Source organism: Callorhinus ursinus, unplaced genomic scaffold (assembly GCF_003265705.2).
Source record: "Callorhinus ursinus isolate GAN/ISIS: 27379988/994484 unplaced genomic scaffold, GSC_fseal_2.0 scaffold4, whole genome shotgun sequence".
In the NCBI taxonomy this organism is placed as follows: domain Eukaryota; kingdom Metazoa; phylum Chordata; class Mammalia; order Carnivora; family Otariidae; genus Callorhinus; species Callorhinus ursinus.
The window spans coordinates 75,441,582-75,461,731 of record NW_027397066.1 but is presented as its reverse complement, the minus strand read 5'-3'; the positions used below and the strand labels follow the sequence as shown (position 1 = coordinate 75,461,731).

The 20,150-nt window shown below is 32.7% G+C and overlaps 1 protein-coding gene and 1 pseudogene across 5 annotated transcripts in view; one reads left to right on the top strand and one right to left on the bottom strand.

Moving 5' to 3' along the window:
- The window catches only part of GRID2 (glutamate ionotropic receptor delta type subunit 2), a 1,442,323-nt gene that overhangs the window by 1,278,672 nt on the left and 143,501 nt on the right, over positions 1 to 20,150 (bottom strand). The gene's annotated exons all lie outside the window — the stretch shown is intronic.
- LOC112825422 (protein transport protein Sec61 subunit gamma-like) lies at positions 2,803 to 3,010 on the top strand (annotated as a pseudogene).

Here is a 20,150-nt window from a genome sequence, read left to right as displayed (position 1 = left end):
GCATGCTCATCAAAATTATTTCCATTCTTTCCCTTTGGCAACTCACACCCTGAAAGAACTTGTTCCAAGTGGCCATCAAGGAAACACGCAAAATCTGAAAATCTGAAGGAATTTCCACATTGACTACTTCCACATAGACTAAAATGCTTTCATGGTGCTACACTCCAAATTTACATTTTAGAATTAAACTATATATTTAGTTTGGGCAGGAAAGAAGAGGGAAAACAGCAGAGGAAAAGGGAACTGAAAAATGAAAAGCTCAATAGTAAAGAAAAACCAAAGATACTGTAACAGAAATAATACAGAGAACAATATCATAACTGTGACATTGGATGAGATGCAATTTTTTAATGTTATTTTGATAAATTTTACAGGTAGTTTCTCATTTACTTAAGCAGTCATTAAGTCAACAGTTATTTCCTAAGCATGTACTATTTTTCAGGACTAGTATTTTTCTTTAAATGATGTAACTCTTATGCCAAGAACAAATTTATGGCATGTATGTATGTATGTGTATTTGTGTACATATATATATTTGTGATTTGCAATATATATTGTGATATATATCTACATAAATTTTTAAATGGATTCAAATTTTATTTCAAAATAATAAGTTGTTTCCAGAAATGAAATTTAAGGTATTTATCTTTTCTTAAAATTATAAATTATAATAAAACCGAAATACAGCCCAGGGTATTTATGACACTTAACGAAAATCCAAACTACATTTGTGTGTTTATATTCATCTGCCCTAGAGGTTTAGAGTGATAAATGGTGAGTAGAATGCATGAATTCACATATTAAAGGTATTCAAGTATAAACTGACACAATCGAGCATGCTGTCTCTGGCTCAGTAAGCACAGAAACAGTATTTAGAAACCTAGAGTGAACCATGACAGTAATATGCCAAAAACTGGGTCATTGGAAACTGTGTCTTTAAACTGCAAAGATGTGTCTCTCCATTTATTCTAAACTAAGTAACTTGATATTAGATTCAGATTGCTACTCCCTCAGTGATACTAGGATGGGTTAACCACTGAGACCTTAATTATCTTGCATATGAGAAAATAAGTGTTGTATTAGCAAAGTACAGCATTTATAGTTTTTTTTTTTAATTCTAGCATTTTTCCAGTCCAGAGTTGCTGCCTCATGACAAAACTATTCTTCCACGTTTAAAAGATTTAAGTACATCTTTACACATCTAACAATACTAAACAAAAACACAATCTCTCCCTGTTTCTCTGTCTCTGTCTCTCTCTTTCTCAAATTGAATAGTTTAACCATCTCTGTATTTGTAGATTCTGTCCCCCCGTACCCATTTGAGACAGTTTAAAATGATTACATTTCATTTAGTATATTTTGGATGACACCAACCCTCACAAATTATACATCAACTTGATTAGCCTTACAAACTGGATACTAAAAAACAATTTTCATTAATAAAGGAACTTTGTTGATGTGTTTTTAAAATTCCATCATTTTACAATAGCAAATTTTAAATATCTACATTTGGCTATATGTTGTGGCAATAGTTAGATAAAATGATCATGATATTATGTGTGTGTGTGTATATATATGTATCTTTTTATATAACACACATATAAAATCTCTATAAGAATACAATTTTAATCTGAGTGGAAGTAAATGAAATAGAGACTAAAAAGACAATTACAAAGATCAATAAAACTAACAAAATATTGGCAAAGCTTTAGCTAGACTCACCAAGAAAAACAAAGAGAAGGAGCCCAGATAAAATCAGAAATGAATGAGAAGTTACAACTGACACTACAGAAATATAAAGGATCATAAAACTACTATGAAAAATTATATGCCAAGAAATTGGACAACCTAGAAGAAATCAATAAATTCCTAAAAGATTACAATCTTCCAAGATTGAATCATGAAGAAATAGAAAATCTGACAGACCAATTACTAGTAAGGAGAGTGAATCAGTAATAAAAAACTTCCCAACAAACAAAAGTCCAGGAGGATATAGCTTCACAGGTGAATTGTACCAGGCAAAGAAGATATAATACCCATCTTTCTCAAAATCTTCCAAAAAAACTAAAGAAGAGGAAAAGCTTCCAAACACATTTTTGAGGCCAGCATTACCCCAATGCCAAAACCAGACAAGGACAACATACAAAAAAAAGAAAACTACATGTCACTATCCCTGATTAACATAGATTAAAAGCTCATCAACAAAATAAAAGCAAAGTAAATCAAAAAACACATTAAAACAATCACGTTATGATTAAGTGGGATTTATTCCAGGGATGCAAGGATGGTTCAACATCTACAAATTAATCAACATGACACACCACATTGACAAAGTGAAGGAAAATAATTGTATAATCTTCTCAATAGATGCAAAAAAGCTTCTGAAAAAATTCAACATCCATTTATGAAAAAAACTCTCAACAAAGTGGGTATGCATAGTCTATGTGTGTGAGTACACTATCTATAAAACTGGAGAAAGAAACACATGAAAGTTGTAGACATACCATTTACTAAGGTTTACTTAAGGCTGAGGCTATTTGCTATCTCAACACTAAAATGGAAAACCTCCTAATAGGGCATTAACTACCTAGAAGAGTTTGTAAAAGAAGAGTAAACTTGAAAAAAGTGGCATTAGAAACTACTAAAAATGAAATACATAGAAGAAAAAAATAACAAAAAAATAGAGCATTAGTAACTCATGGGAAAACCAAGAAATCTATACTTGTGTAGTTGGAATCCACAAAGAAGGGAGGAGCAGTGCCACCTGTCCCTGGCATTTGAGGTGTTGTGTGGGCAGGAATCATGGATCAGGTAATTCATTTCATTGAGCCAAGGTGGCAGGTTGTGAAGGGCTGAATTCAGCTGGTTAATAGATGTACTAAACCTGATATAAAAGAATTTCAGAAGACTGCCATAGCAACAGCAATAGGATGTGCTATAATGGGATTCACTGGCTTTTTTTGTTAAGTTGATCTATATCCCTATTAATAACATCATTGTTGGTGGCTGAATATTTTTTAGAAGTTTTTCATCTTGGGAATTAGTGAACAAGTGAGTTTTGGAGAAGTTCATGGAGTAAAAATTTGCCTATATGTTTTGTGTTTTTCTTTCTTTGTTTTCTCTCAAGACGTTTCATATTTCTAAATTAAAATAATTTCAAAATAAGAAAAGAAGACAGGAGCAGAAAAATATAATGGTTCATTTTTTCCCAAATTTGATGAAAACTATAAACCCATGGATTCAAAAAACTTAACAAACCTCAAGTTCAAGAGATATGCAAAGAATCAGACCAAGGCACATCATAATCAAATTGCTAAAAACCAAGGAAAAGGAGAACATCTCAAAAACAGAGGGAAGAATGATAAACATTATATACAGAGGAACAAAGATAAAGAACAAGCTGATTTATCATCAGAAACAATGCAAGCCAGAAGACAATGGATCAACATTTTTAAAGTACTGAAAAAGAAACTGTCAACTAATGATTTTTTTTTTACCCAGTAAAAATAACATTCAAAAACAAAAGTAAAATCAAGACATTACATACAAAAGATTTAAAAATTAATCACCAGGCAGACCTCCAGGTATAAAGAGAATGATCCAAATATAAGTATGGACTGGCACAAGTGAATGAAGAGCCTTAGGAATGAAAAATATGTGGATAAATATAACATATATTTCATATTAAAGGCCTTTATAACACAATCGACTATGTAAAAAGAAAAATAATGATGTAGTGTGGGGTTATAACATATCCAGAAGTAAAATGTATAGCAACAGTAACACGCAGGCCATGAAAGAAGGAATGGGGGAATAATGATATCAGATTTCTAGACTATTTTAAAGTGCTGTAATATCACTTAAAGGTTGACTCTGATAAGTTAAATATGAATACTATTAAATCCTAAAGCAACCTCTAAAATAATACAACAAAGTCAATAAATAAGTCAACCAAAAGGCAACAAAGAATCAAAACAAATGCTCAGTTAATCCAAAAGGAAGCAAAACAAGAGAACAAAGACAAACAGAAAAGAAATAGCAGGATGGTAGGTTTAAATTCAATCATATCAAAACTACTTTAAATACAAATGATCTTAACCAAATTAAAAGACAAACATTTAGATTGGATTAAGATTTTTATTTTTTATTTTTTTTTAAAGATTTTATTTATTTGTCAGAGAGAGAGTTCACAAGCAGGGGGAGCTGCAAGCAAAGGGAGCTGCAGGCAGAGGGAGAAGCAGGCTTCCTGCTGAGCAAGGAGCCTGATGCCAGGCTGGATCCCAGGACCATGAGCTGAAGGCAGATGCTTTACCAACAGAGCCACCCAAGCGCCCTAGATTAAGAGTTTTAAAAAGCAACATCCAACTATATGCTGCCTATAAGACATACACTTTAAACACAAAAATACAAATATGTTATAATAAGAGAATGGAAAACAAGATACTGTGCTTGTGCTAATCAAAGCAAAACTGGATTGACTACATTGGTATCAGGCAAAGTAAATTTCTGAACAAAGAATGTTACCTTTTCTGAACAAATTATTATTACCAGATATAAAGATCATCTCACAGTGATAGAAGGGGGCAATGCAGGAGAATAAAAAATTGTAAATGTTTAACAACAGATCTGCAAAAACACATACAGCAAAACCAGACTGGACTTCAAAGAGAAGAAGACAATTCTACAATTACAGAAAGAAATCCCAACACCTCTCTCACAATAATTGATAGAACATATACACAGGAATTCAAACAAGATGTAAAAGACTTGAACTCACTATTACCCAAACTGACACTATTGATAATTATAGAGCACATCAAACAATAGCACAACACACATTCCTGTCAAGTTAATACAGAACCTTTACCATGACAGACTAATTCTAGGTTAAAATTCTGAGGAACTTAGAAATAAAAGGAAAATGCCTGAACCTGAAAACACCATGTATGAAAAATCTACAGCTAATATTATATTTAATGGTGATGACTGTTAAGATCAGGAACATGTCAAGAATGTTCACTCTCATCACTTCCACTCAACATTGTCCTAAGATATTAGCTGATCCAATAAACCAGAAAAAATGTCATCCAAAATTGAAGAAATAAAATTTGATTTACCAGTAGATGATATGATTATCATCTATGAAGAAAATCCAACAGAATCTACATAAAAGCCACTAGAACTAAAAAGGTTTTGCAAGGTTTCTAGATACAAGGTTGAACAGATCAAAGAGCCAAACTGATCAACATCATTAGTCATTAGAGAAATGCAAATTAAAACCACAATGGGACACTACTATGCACATGTTTCAATGTCTAAAATATTTTTTTAATGACACATAAAGAGCATTGCTGAAGATGTAGAACATTTGGAACTCTCATATACTACCAGTGAGTGAGTAAAATGGTATAACTATTTTGGAAAACAAATTGGCAGTTTTTAAAAGTTAAACATGTATTTATTATATATGAACCAGATGTTCCACTTCTAAGTCTTTACTCAAAATTTATAAAAGCATATATCCATACAAAGACTTGAATAATAATGGTCATAGAGGCTTAATTTCTAATAATTAAAAACTAGAAACAATCCAAATGCCCAGCAATTTATGAATAGTTAAAAAAAAATCAATGTATATTCATATGATGGCAATAAAAAAAAAAACAATGAACTACTGATAAACCCTGAAATATAAATGCCATAATATTATGGCTGAGTTAAAGAAGCAAGACCAAAATGGAATATATAGTGTATGATTCCATATATAGAAGTCTAGAAAATGCAAACTAATGTAGTGACAAGATAACATTTGCCTGGGGCTGGAGTTTGCAAACAGGAAATATGGGAGGGAGGAACTACAAAGAAGCAAATGAGAATTGATGTGGGGGAGATAATCATTATCTTGATGGTTATTATGGTTCATATACACAACAAATGTACAAATTGTACAATTTAAATATGTACAGTTTACTGTATGTCATGTATACATGATACACTGTTAAAATGCACATGTAAATTATTTTGATTGATTCTGTTGGTCATCTATGACTGTTGCAAAAATCTTACCAGTTAGAGTTAAAAAAAAAATCCACTTGACACCTAAAAAAAAAAAAAAAACCAGAAATGTTACAACTATCTTCATATTATGCAGCATGGCATGGAAGAAAGCAGAGCAGGTAAAAATACAGGAGATCTGTGTTCTAGTTCTGGTTTTGTAATGACTGGCTCACTGAATATGGTTAAATCACTGAACCATTCAAGCCTTGAGTTTACTCACCTATAAAGTGAAAGGGCTGTACAAGATCATTGGTCCTCAGCCTTGTCTGGATTTATGGAACATTTTGGGGTATTAGTTTTTAGGACTGGGCAATTGAAGGAATTAAAGAATCACCAGCAAAATTCTTTGTAGATCAACAATAATTAAAGCACAATCCTTCCTTATTCCAATACCACACAGTAATTTTTAAACAACCTACACTGAACATTCCATCTCCTCGCCTTTCTACTGTGTCATTTTGCCCTTATACTGTTCTGTTATATACACAAATGGTAAAGTTCTCATATGTTCCAGGAAATATGTTTTCTTTCCTTGAAACTGGCTTGACCTTACCATTACATTTTGCTATTTACTGCCAGGATTTGTGCCCAATGCAACAATATACTACACATCTACTTAAAAGATGTTCTAGGAATACTGTACGTGGAGAGTATTAATTAACAAAATTGAAGTATATGTTTCTCAAAACTGAACAGTATTCCAGTGAAGCAGTGAATACCACTGATTTACATAATCTGAAAGGTCTGTTTCAGATCACTATTTTAAATCTGTAAAATTTGAAAAATCTTATCGATCATTCTTGTTTGATGCTTTAGAGATAATGTCTATATGCTATGAGTCACACCTAACCACAATAAGTGTAAATTCTCCTCACCTATGAGTCACTAGCAGTTTCAGAATACAGATGTAATTCTGAACTATCTTAGCCAATTTTGGCTTAAAGACCCTTTTTCTCTTTCTAATACATTTCAGTTTGGGATAAGACTTTATTCCGTGGTTAGGCTGTGGCAAACCTCTAGGAATTCCAGCCAATTCTTTATACCTAGAAAGACTGCATAAATAATAGTCCCTATTAAAGAGGGATGAGGGCTTCCTTTGACAATACTGAAATAAATTTGTATCTCTCTTATTCAAAAACGAATAAAGGTTGCATTACTTTAAAGCCTAATTATTGGTATTATTTTTTAAAACCAAATGGTATTATTTTTTAAGTCAAAATATTGAATTACTCTTGGGCCACATTTGAGGAGTTATTTTTCTACTGGAGGTTAAAGTTAAAGTGAAAAATATTTGCCTCCCTCTCCCTATCTTCTTGGAAGTTTTATTTGGAAGTTTTCATTTTAAGCTGACAAAGAAGAGAGAAATTTAGTATTCAGAGAAAATTGTCTCCTAAACTCAAGGTCCACATCCAATTATAACTTAGGATACCTAGAGCCTTTAGAAATGCCAATAACCTTATTTGGGTTAAAATATTTGGCACTTGTGTTTATAAAAGCCTTCTAAGCAAAATTTTAATATATCTATGACATTATCTCTGCTTTCAGTAAGTTTGGAATATATTAGGAACTAAATATTTTGTGTATATATAATGTTATCTCCTAGACTATAATGAAACCAGTGTCTCCTTAATTTATTAATATAACTGCATTTTCAAATTTTATTCTTATTAAAGTAATTTTAGCCCTTATTATTGTGAAAATAATTCAGAAAGCAATGAACTCTTCTCTATGGCTAAGCCTTCTTAGGTTTGCTTTATTACCACCAAACATCTCTCATTAACTCTTATTTTTAATCATGCCTTCAAAAAAGTAAAAATTAAGGGGACCTCAAAGCTGATGGATTTGGAGTTACTCTCTAAGATTTTGTATTTTTGTTGTGGTTTTGGTTTTCATTTCTTTTGTTTGGTTTTTCTGTTTGCTTGTGCCTTTTTCCTGTAACTCTTCTCCTGACCCAGTATCAATTTGTCCAACACCCTTCTCATTGGGTTGACCCAATACTGGAAGTGGATGCTATGACACAAAACAAGTCTTTCATTCTCTTACAACTGTTTTTGGAAATAGAATGCAAAATAACTGGAAACTAAAGAAAATATTTTCAAAGGAATAAGTCTCTTTGGTTAGGAATTCTCCCAACTGGTAAATATATAACCAAATATTTTGGGTAAGTGGAGCTTCTAAAGTACATTAGGTAGTGGACATGGGCTTTGATAGAACTAGGATCCAGTCCAAGTTCTTTAACTACTAGCTGAATGACTTCAGTAGAGTCATTTCATTTCTCTAAATTTTAATGTTCTGACCTCAAAACTTGAGCGAATTATAACTATTCAAGGTGGTCATTGAAAACTTATATTACCCAATGATGAAAGCCTTTAAATGATAACTGCTATATAATAAACAATAAATGTTAAATAACAACATTTTTGTATCTAGCTCCAGAACATGGTAACAACGCTTGTAGTATATAACTATATTTTAGTTTGTATTGGGTGGATGAACTAACTTATCCTTCTTAGTTTAGATAAAAGCTGACATAGCCTGGGTTCATTACAATCTCTATGATCTACATATATTACTGATAATCTAGTTCTTCTTTGGGTCAAATTTTCATATACTCATAGTTAAGTTTACATTTCTCATCATTCATGCAGCTTTATATGATTATATTACATCACCCATTTCCAAGACATACTAAGCTCTTAGAGGACTTCTAAAAAATCAGTTATACAAGATAAAAAAAATCGGGGGACAGTTTAAGCCTAGTTTCATAGATATTAACAATTTAGAGAATGTAGAATACTTTTTAAAAGTTAAACAGTCTAATTGGTTTAACAGAAAAATAAGCTTAACATAAAAAAGAGGGTCAGGGGACACCTGGATGGCTCAGTCAGTTAAGCATCTGCCTTCAGCTCAGGTCATGATCCCAGTGTCCTGGGATTAAGTCCCACATCAGGCTCCTTGCTCAGCAGGGAGCCTGCTTGTCCCTCTCCCTCTGTCTGCCACTCCCCCTGCTTATGCTTTCTCTCTCTCTCTCTGACAAATAAATAAATTAATTAATAAAAAAAGAGGGTTGGAAGGAGCAAAATATAGAAAAAAATTAATAGAAGCAAGAATCTGAAAAATAAAAAAGTGCAAGACTCATTTTTAAAAAGAAAAATAAGGGTAAATCCACACAAAAATTCTGAAAAGCAATGAAAATAAAAGTGATAAAAATAATACAAAAGGATTTTGTGAGGGTGTCAACCTCTGCCTGTACAGGATCTTCCTTTTGTCCATATTGTCTATTGCCTAAGAGAGGTAAAGTAGTAAAATTTGTAATTTTGGTTATTACTCCATTTATAACTCAAGATTTATGCAAATGTGTTAGATGCTTTTCACATTAGTGGAAATGGGTAGAAAACTGAACTGATCTTGGTATTAACATCTCACAATCTCATTATTTATTCTATTGGTGCCTAATTTAATACCAAGACTAAACAGAAGGACATGTCAAACAAGATTTCCAAACAAACAAGATTACGATGCTTTATGAACTGCAAACAAATATCTAATTAGATACTTTTAAAAGGAAAGATCCAATTAGAAGAATGTAAGATTTTGATGAAACTCCAAAGAAAAATGCCCCATCATTCACATCCCTAGCAGTTTTTTATTTGCTGCTGGTAAAATTATAACTCTATATAAATAATTTTTAAAATTATTTCCATAATAACAATGAGCAAACAAATCAATCAATCTGGTAAAATGATACCTTACGGCAGCAGTATGGCATTTTTCTTGTTTGGCATATATGTAATCCCATCTCAAAAAACACACTTTAATGAATTAAAATATTGTTATTAATTAACAATGTCTTCTTGAATTTGTATGTGTTCTCTCTGCCTCAAATTTCCTTCACCTCCCTCTCCACTCCTTTTTTGACAAATATTCCTACTTATCCCTCAACATTCTGCCCAGGAGAGTTTACTTTTTTGAAGCACTTGCTTTAGCTTCCTATGAGAATTAGGCACTTTTCTATACAATTGCTCTATTTTATATAGGCTCCTATTTTTAAATAAATCAATCCTTTTTACTATTTATATGTTTACATTTCTAGCTCCCCTATAAGACTGTAAGCTCCTTGAGATCAATGAACTTGTCTTTTTCATTTTTGATTCGTTGGAGCCTACACACACTATCAAATGGTAGCTGATCTGAAGATAATACGCTGGATTTACACACTGCCTTTTTTTTTTAAGGTGTTCTGACACTCTTAAAATTTATACACAGAGACAGTGTTAGTAGGCATTATATTGTTTTGTCATCAGAAGAAAATAGTTAAATATATTGTCTTAATTCATCTAGACTGTGCTAAAGTACATAGAACAACAAGTTAATATACTTACTAAAACCTTTCTGGTATGAGGGGCTACAGCTTTACGTCTAACATTAAAGAGAACAGTCTTTCTTCCTCTTAACTGAACTGAGATGAGCCTCTGTTTGAACTGGGGTTAGGATAGGGAAGAGAATGTAGTAAAAACCCTCTTAGAATAAAGAGAGTAAGTTGTTGCTAACATAAAGGGCATAATTAAAGCAGTTTCAACCAGAGCTATGCTATTTCCACTCTTTCTCATTCCTTTGGTTCTTGCTACAACAGCCCTAATTCTTAATTTCTTCATTATAGACAGATTATAGACTATATGATAGAACAGCAAGGAATGATGGAGATGAGAGGAAGAGCATATGCTCCACAATTTAGGAAAGGATATTTTATGAATGTTCGAGAATGGGGTGGGGAATGGTCACTGAAAGTGACATCATATAAATGGCAGGGGCAGGGCAAGGGAAGCAGCATTTAAATGGAAGAGAAGCTGAAGAAAGTAGCAACTGGGTTAAAAAAAAAGGAAAAGAAAAGAAAGAAACAAATAGAGGTGGTAAGGTAAGACTCTAAGATGGAGACTGGGACCAGTAGAATCATCAGACCTCAATGAATCTAACATCTAGTATCCCACTTCTCATTATGGAAGGAAGACAGACAAGAAAGAGTTAAATTCCTCTTAAAATTAACAATAGGAGGCTTAAGTCCTAGTATTCCTGACTTTTTAATATAAAGTTCTTTAAACAAAAAGAAGCTGTTTGAGAACAAGTATAAGAAGAAGAAAAATCAATATAGAAGTGAATAAATGAAGAGTGACCTTCAGCTCATTTTTGTAAATCACTGTTGACAATTTCAGTGAACTGGATTTGATAACTCAGGCTTGAAGACAGATTTGTCCAAGTCCCTTAATTTCTGTTGATCTTAGAGTTAAGACTCACTGTTGTTAAACTTACCACAGACTTTTTTTTTTAAAGATATTATTTACTTATTTGACAGAGAGACAGAGAGGGAACATAAGCAGGGGGAGGGGGAGAGGGAGAAGCAGGCTTCCCACTGAGCAGGGAGCCCGATGCGGGGCTCAATCCCAGGACCCTGGAATCATGACCTGAGCCGAAGGCAGACGCTTAACGACAGCCACCCAGGCACCCCCAGACTTTTTTTTGCTTTATTTTCCAAAAGATATATATATATGAATGATTAAAAATAATACCTAATTAAGTTAAATTATTTTCATAAATACTGTGGTTCAAAAGTTTCAGACAAAACTCTGTGATGGTAAAATTTATTCTGTGTACGTAAACTCAGTGAGATAGATCTGTGTACTTAAGTATACATCAATACCCCAAGTGAGGGTTTCTACAGGAAGAGTAAGTTTACAATTTAATGGCATAGAAAAAATACAAATGATTTTACAAGCAAGGATCTTGAAAAAATTCTAAGTGGATGAGGGCAAAAACCTCGGTTTGAGAGAATAATTTACAACATCTAGATTGACAATAGTTTCTGACCTTGAATTCTGAAAACAGAATTAGGAAATGAAACACTACCAGTTTTAAACGAGAACTTTACAGTAACTAGTTGCTACATTTTAGAATCATTGATTTTCAGAGTAAAGGCATATGCAATCAAGGTCATTTAATAAGAGCCTTGAAAAATTAATAGAAATATTATAAACAGTTATTTTTATAAACAATATTGTATGATTTATTTTATAATGCTATAAATTTATTTCTATCTCTTATATAAATATGGATTTACATAAAAATTGAGATTTAAATCTGTCCAAATTTGAACCAGAGAAAATTACGTCCCTTATAATAAAGGTGCATCTATTTATTCTGATCTTTATGGGTCTCAAGAGAAATGAGAGCTTTGTCAGACATCACAATACACTTGCGTAGCCATATGTATCTGCACAACAGGTCTCACTGGCTTCATCTTTGGTCTGTGAGACCCTCAGTGATACATGAAGAATGACTTTAGAGTGTTCTATAAAGAAGTATTCACATATTTTACTTTTTTTTAAGCAAGATAATTTAATTACTTAACTCAAAGTATAAGAAAATAACTATTTTAGGAATATATCTTGGTCAGGGAAGATCTTAAATTAACAACTACAGAATATCATCTCCCTAAGTAGCAAGCGATTTCCCTATCCTTAACCAATTCTCTTTCTTGAGTTTTCAGAAAATAACAACAAAAATATTTTGGTGTTGAATGGTGACCTTCAGCACAAACTGAAAACCTTAATTTTATTCTTAAGCAAAAATATATATTTGCTTCCAGCTAAAGGTTGTTAGAAAAAAATCAACAGCCACACAAAGACCCTTTTTAATTTATATTTTTAAACAATGACAGAGTGAAACAAGGTTGACTTTCTCCCACTATATCTATCCCGAATAGCAAACACTGTGATAGGAATGGTCAAGAATCCTGCTTGAGTACAGTAGTACAATTAAAGTTAAAGCTTTCTCCTTGCCAGATTGTGATGGGTAGACAACTGCAGTGCTCAAAATCAACCATAATACACTTTTAATTTAGTGATGTGAGTATTGTAAGTTGTAATTATAAACTGCTGTTTATTGACCTTCAAAGAGGGAAAACAAAAATTCGTTTGCTTTGTATTTTCAAACCCCTGGCCAGGAGCCCTAAAGGAATTATGTGTTCATAAAGTAAAGTACTATGTTCTGGAGAAATGCTTATTACTACTTGAATACATAAATCATTTCTATATTTTGTAATGCCCCAAATAATAGGGCATTTAATCTGTACAGAGATTACCACCTTATGCAAAACTTTCAGCTACAGAAGGTACAACACAAAATCTCAGTGGTATGGTTAAAAAAAACACAAAGAGTTGAATTACACACTTCTAGGCTGATGAACCTTTTCCTTGGGAATAATACCTACAAACTCCCTGCTAATTTAGCATGAGAGTGTGCTCCCTTTGGAAAATAATCACTGTGTCAAATCTGCTTTAACGTATTAAAAATATGAAATGAAAATTAAATACCCAATCTATACAGGTGACCATAAGCAAAATTTAAACAACATTCAAAATAAAATAAAACAAACCTATGGAATGGGAGAAGATATTTGCAAATGACATATCAGATAAAGGGCTAGTATCCAAAATCTATAAAGAACTTATCAAACTCAACGCCCAAAAAACAAATAATCTGGTCAAGAAATGGGCAGAAGACATGAACAGACAGTTCTCCAAAGAAGACATACAAATGGCCAAGAGACACATGAAAAAATGCTCCACATCACTTGTCATCAAGGAAATACAAATCAAAACCACAATGAGATACCACCTTACACCAGTTAGAATGGCTGAAATTAACAAGATAGGGAACAACAAATATTGGCAAGAATGTGGAGAAAGGGGAACCCTCCTACACTGTTGGTGGGAATACAAGCTGGTACAGCCACTCTGGAAAAGAGTATGGAGGTTCCTCAAGAAATTAAAAATAGAGCTACACTATGACCCAGCAATTGCACTACTGGGTACTTACCCCAAAGATACAGATGTAGTGAAAAGAAGAGGCACCTGTACTGTTCATAGCAGCAATGTCCACAATAGCAGCAATGTTCATAGCAGCAATGTCCACAAGAGTCAAACAGTGGAAGGAGCCAAGATGTCCTTCAACAGATGAATGGATAAAGAAGATATGGTTCCTATATACAATGGAATATTACTCAGCCATCAGAAAGGATGAATACCTACCATTTACATAGAACGGATGGGTATTATGCTAAGTGAAATAAGTCGATCAGAGAAAGACAATTATCATATGGTTTCACTCATAAGTGGAAGAGAAGAAATAGCACATAGAATCACAGGGGAAGGGAGGGAAAACTGAATGGGAAGAAACCAAAGAGGGAGATATACCATGAGAGACTCTTGACTCCAGGAAACAAAATGAGGGTTGCTAGAGGGGATGTGGGTGGGTGTATGAGGTAACAGGGTGATAGGCATTAAGGAGGGCACGTGATGTGATGAAAACTGGGTGCTACATGCAACTAATGAATCACTGAACAGTACACCAAAAATTAATGGTGTACTATATGTTAACTAATTGAATTTAAATTTAAAAAAATAAAAGCCACCACACACAATCATTCAAAACTTCCTTGGGATTAAACACTAGATATAATCAGATACATATGTAAAGCACCTAGAGAAGAGACTAAGACTTAGTTGGGGTTTGATATAATTGGATTTAAATTTTAAATTTATCAATATGAAAAAGAAAATAACTTCAAAAGCTTCCTATAGAAAGTGTATGTCAGAGATAAGGAAGGAAATAAAAGTGTAATTTTAGGTTTTATGGCTTTCTATACTGGAAGAGTATTTGACTTCTTAGGAAAAAGACATATGGAGGGTAAATGTGATCATTCTTCATTTTACATTTCTTGGAGATTTTGGCTAGAAAAGATGACAAATACACCTGATTAAATGTTTTACTTTAAAACATCTGCTTTATTACATTATAAAACACGTAAACTAACATGATGGATATTTAACATAGTATACTCCTTGGCTGAGTTCTGTAGGAAGTTCCACATGCTCAAACTCTACTTTTACCTCCATATCTATAAGGTAGAAGAAAGTAGGTCTAATGCTTCAATGTGTAAATACATGTAATTTTCTGGGAAAACTAGTGTAGGTTTCAAGACTTGCATCATATAATTTTACTAAAATATTAAGAAAATATTTTAAAGGACTCAAACATTTTTCACAAGCTTGAAAACTGATTAGCACTTTAAAATCTCACTATTGAATGAGATATGTAAAGAACACTCACTAAAATATTATTTTTACAAAGATATGCACAAAGAATATTCAGTAAAACTGTGTAAATTATATTAGAACAAATTACAAATGAATAAAACATACATCCACAAGATAGTAAAATACTTGTATCTTTGAAAAGTAGAAAAGTAAATGTTCTATTTCAGTGAAAGTGCATAAACCAAACTTATATACACAATGATGGCAAACATCAAAAAATATTAACTGAAAAAAGTAAGTTATATAAATATCAAGTAGGTTCTATCACACATATAAAATTTTCAAATGTAAAATAATAGATAAATATTTATGATAAATACATATATGGTAAAATAGGTATGAGGAATAAAGGAGGAAAATGGATCAGGGAGGTGTGTATATTGAGGTTCAAAAGTTTCTTAATGTAATATTCTTTTTTAAGGAGATCCAATATAATAAACTGTTGATAACAAAAAAAATTGGCTGCCTGATGTGTACTTTTTTCCTAGATTATTCTCTCTCCTTTTTTTTAATATCATATATTTTTAAAAAGAACAAAATAGGGGCATCTTGGGTGGCTCAGTCAGTTGGGCATCTGCCTTTGGCTCAGGTCATGATCTCAGGGTCCTGGGATCGAGCCCCATGTTGGGCTCCCTGATCATCGGGGAGCCTGGTTCTCCCTCTCCTCTGCCCCTGCTCATGCTCTCTCTCACTACCTCTCTCTCCTCTCTCTCTCTCTCTAATAAATAAAATCTTTTTAAAAAAATAACAAAATAACGAGGTTAGTGTACAATTTTACTAGTTCTAGAAAAACTTTCAGGAAATATATTTCAGATTCAAAGAGTTTCAAATTTCACTTAAGCCCTGCTAATTCTAGACTTTCAAAGGCCTATGATAATTGTATTTCCACTAGAAGTCAAAACAAGACAAAAGAAAGGAAAAACAGTCACAATATTTGTAAAATGATTTGGAACTAAACTTAAGAACCTAATAATGATCATAAATAACAATTGTAACTGTTAAATATTACTGAAGTTAATTTTTCTCCATTCCAGATGGATATGTTAGTAGTTCTCAAATTTTGTCACCTATAATACAGGTCGGGAACTTTTGTACAATATCCAGGCCTGTCTTGCCTCTGGAAGAATATCTGTTCACTCTATTATCTTGACCATACCATATTTACCTTTTCAATAACTACATCACTATATCACATTACATATAAATGGAGTTATTTTCTGCCTTAGGCCAAAATTTTTGTTCAAACTACTATAATATGGTCAGTACCTTCTAGGCCTTAAAGCATTCAGGGCTCCTCAGAGAAAAAGAACCGACAAGAGATATATACATATAGTAAGTAATACACACACACACACACACCAGATATGGAGAGAGAGACTGATTGATTGACTGACTTTAAGGAATTGGCTCACTCAATTTTAGAAACTTAGCAAGTCCAAAATATGCTAGATAGGCCAGAAAGATGAAAACCAATGGAAGAGTTGCAATCTGAATCCAAAGGTGATAACTGGCAGAATTCCCTCTACTTCACTGAAGATCATTTTTTCCCTATGAAGTCCTTCAACTGATTGGATGGGGCCCACCCACAATATGAAGGATAATTTGCTTTATTCAAAGTTTACTGATTTAAGTGTTAACCTCATCTAAAAACTGCTTTCACAGAAACAGCTATAATAATGTTTGACTAAATATCTGAGTATCATGACCTATCTACATTGACACATAAAATTAACCATCACAAACAAATATATATTTCAGTTAACACAGAATAAAATCTAGGGTAGGCAAGGTGTATATATTTACATTTTGGGGAGGACAAATCTTAATGTTCAAAGAAAAAAGAATAGAAAGGGAAAAAGACAATATAATAATTAACATGGGTATTCAACCAAAACCTAGAATTCTGGAAACAAAATAATAAGACTTTAATATTTCTTTTTTCATGCAGTGGTACTTTTTACTTTGAGGTTGTTTAAGTAAATACTAAAAGTAAATTGTAAGCAGTGTTTAGGGATGGTTTAAACATTAACATTTGGCAATATATTAAGTTATGCTAATATACATTTAAGAGTGCTCATGTCACAATGCATATTTCACTTAGACTTTGACATACATGTATACTAAATTATTTGTAACAATTATAAAAATTTCCATGTTTATACTTGTGTCATAAAGATCTCTATACTTCTTACAACCTATGGACTTTTATATGCTTTAACTCTTTTTGCATAAAGGTTAAAATTTGGCGTATTGTAATATAATTATATGTGAATAAATGATTTAAAAAATAAAAATTGTTTTCAAATATAATATTTCTTCCTTCAAATAAAGCACCTACTTTAAAATTAATGGTCCTGAAATAAAAAGTGCTTCAGTTCCAAAACAGAAGCTGAAATCACTGGAATTAAAACAAACTTGCATCAGTTTGCTCTTATGGTTCTTTAACTGCCAGGGGCATGAAGCATAGGAAGCATATACTTTCTGCTGATACCCGTCAAAGGTATTTTATTCACATTTCTGTCATAACACCTATCACATAGGTTTTTTTCCTTAGATATTTATATGACTATCTTCTCCAGTAGATTTTGAACTCTGTGGTCTCTGAATTTCCAAAACACTAGGTACAGACCCAGACATGTAGAAAACTTCTCAATACAGGTTTGATACGGGAATAAAATGAACTAAATGATAATTACATTTACCTGAAACTATCCATGCTCCATAGAGAAGTAAAAATTAATTGAAATTATTGATGCAGGAAACATAGAAATCATTCAATCTAGGTAATCTACTGTAAAAGGGATTTTATTACATAATAAAACAGAAGACAAAAGTACTAAAAATGGTAGTACTTAGTACACTAGGCCTCTCCTTTCCAGGCAGTTCCTAAAGAGACTGTGAACCACTGTGACTCCTCAGAGAAGTTTAAAAATTACCATTAAAGACTAATCCCCAGATTTGCAGATAAGGTTTTTGAGGTAGAATCTATTTAGATGAATTGACCAAGGTCACAGATTTAATTCAGTGACTGACCCATGAGTAGAACTTGGGTCATCTGATTCACTGATTCATCTGTCGTCACCATGCATATCATTGAGACTAATAATTTTACAAAATTTTGCCTCCCTAAGACTTTATTTTGGGAATAAAATGAACAAAATTAAAAGATACAAACATTTCACTCTCATGTGAGAATGAAAAGATATGATCATTTTTAGCCAGGAGAACTTTTTGGCATAGTTGAAATATACCGTTATGTTGAAAGGAAAGTACTTCCAGCTATTTCTAATCACATAGTTCATGCCTGATTTCATCATTTCCCTTTATGTCATCACCTCATAGTGAAAAATAGCTTCATTTATTCTGGGTGTTGAAATTATTTGCAAAAACAATGTTACAAAGACAGAAATATTATTTTTATTTCAAAGCAATAAAAATGTGTAGTAGATAAATTTCTTTAAGGGAGAGGGGGCAAGAGTTCAACACAAACTCCTATATACCGATTAACACAGGCTCATCCCAATTAAATTTTGGATATAGTTTATTTCACATTCTCTCAATACAAATTCTTTTACCTTCTCTGAGAAGAAAATGTCATGTTTTTTGAGAAACTCAGGTAAAGATTCACATCAATCTTGAATTTACAAACTACCTGTATGATACTCCTAGCCCAAAGCTGATGCTCAATAAATTATTGTGGAAAAAAATTTGAAATGAATGAATAAGTAAATGAATACTAAATTATACTTTTCTCTGTAATAAGACAGTTCTCCTTCAAGTCAGCTAAATACTCAACTTGATTTGTGTATGTGGATGAAGCCTGCATTCTCTTGATGCATTTGAAGGTAATATATTTCCCTTTACATATTTATTTATTCATTCTAGGTATATTTACTATACAAGGCACAGAGCTAAATGACTGAGATATAATCCCCGCCTTCAAGTTCCTTATAATCTAGCAGATAGACATAAATAATGCAATGTCAAATGTGACAAGAGCTATAAAAAAAGCATAGTTAATGTATCACAGAGAATTCTTTAATGAAGAGATGACAGGATTAGGGAAAGGCTCATGGAGTTCAAATCATTTGAACTTGGTTTTAAAGAATAGTCAGAAATTGAGGTGATAAACAGGAGGAAGAGAAAATAAAAACAGGGAGAATAATGTGAACAAGCCTGAAGGTAAAACATAGAATATATACAGACAACAATAAGAGGTTCACGTTGGTTGCAGGGTGTGCGGAAAATAACGCTAGAAAGACAGGTTAAAGACAGGCGGATATATTAATGCCTAATAAATAAAGCAGAAGATAACTATTGAAGGATTTTAGGCACAAATCTTGCCTAACGTATCTGTGATTTAAAACAACAATGTGTCGAATTTAGATAAAAAGGAGAAGATATAGGAAACAGGATGACTAGTTAGGGGGTTATCATAACAAGCCATCAAAGAGGTAGTGAGAAATAAACTTGTATTTCCTATTAATGTATAGTACTTTACATATTGCTGTAATTTACATATTGTTCATTATTCCACACATAAAGTATAACTGTTAATACATGACATAGATCCCAGAAGTGACACACATATTTGATCCTTTATTTTTTTAAAGATTTATTTAATTATTGGCTGGGGGAAGCAGAGGGAGAGGGAGAGAATCCTCAAGCTGACTCCCCACTAGGGGGATAGCCCAATGTGGGGCTCAATCCAGGACCCTGAGATCATGACCTGAGCCAAAATCAAGTTGGATCCTTAACCGACTGAGCCACCCAGGTACCCCAGATCCTTTCTTTTAGAGCCACACCTCACACATACCTTTTCTTTTTCATTAATGCAAGTGACTTTGAGTTCTCTGACCTTTTTCTCCGAGTTGCAACCTCTACACTATCTAATGTATTCAGTAGACACATATCTTACACGTTTAAAATTTAGTGGAAAGA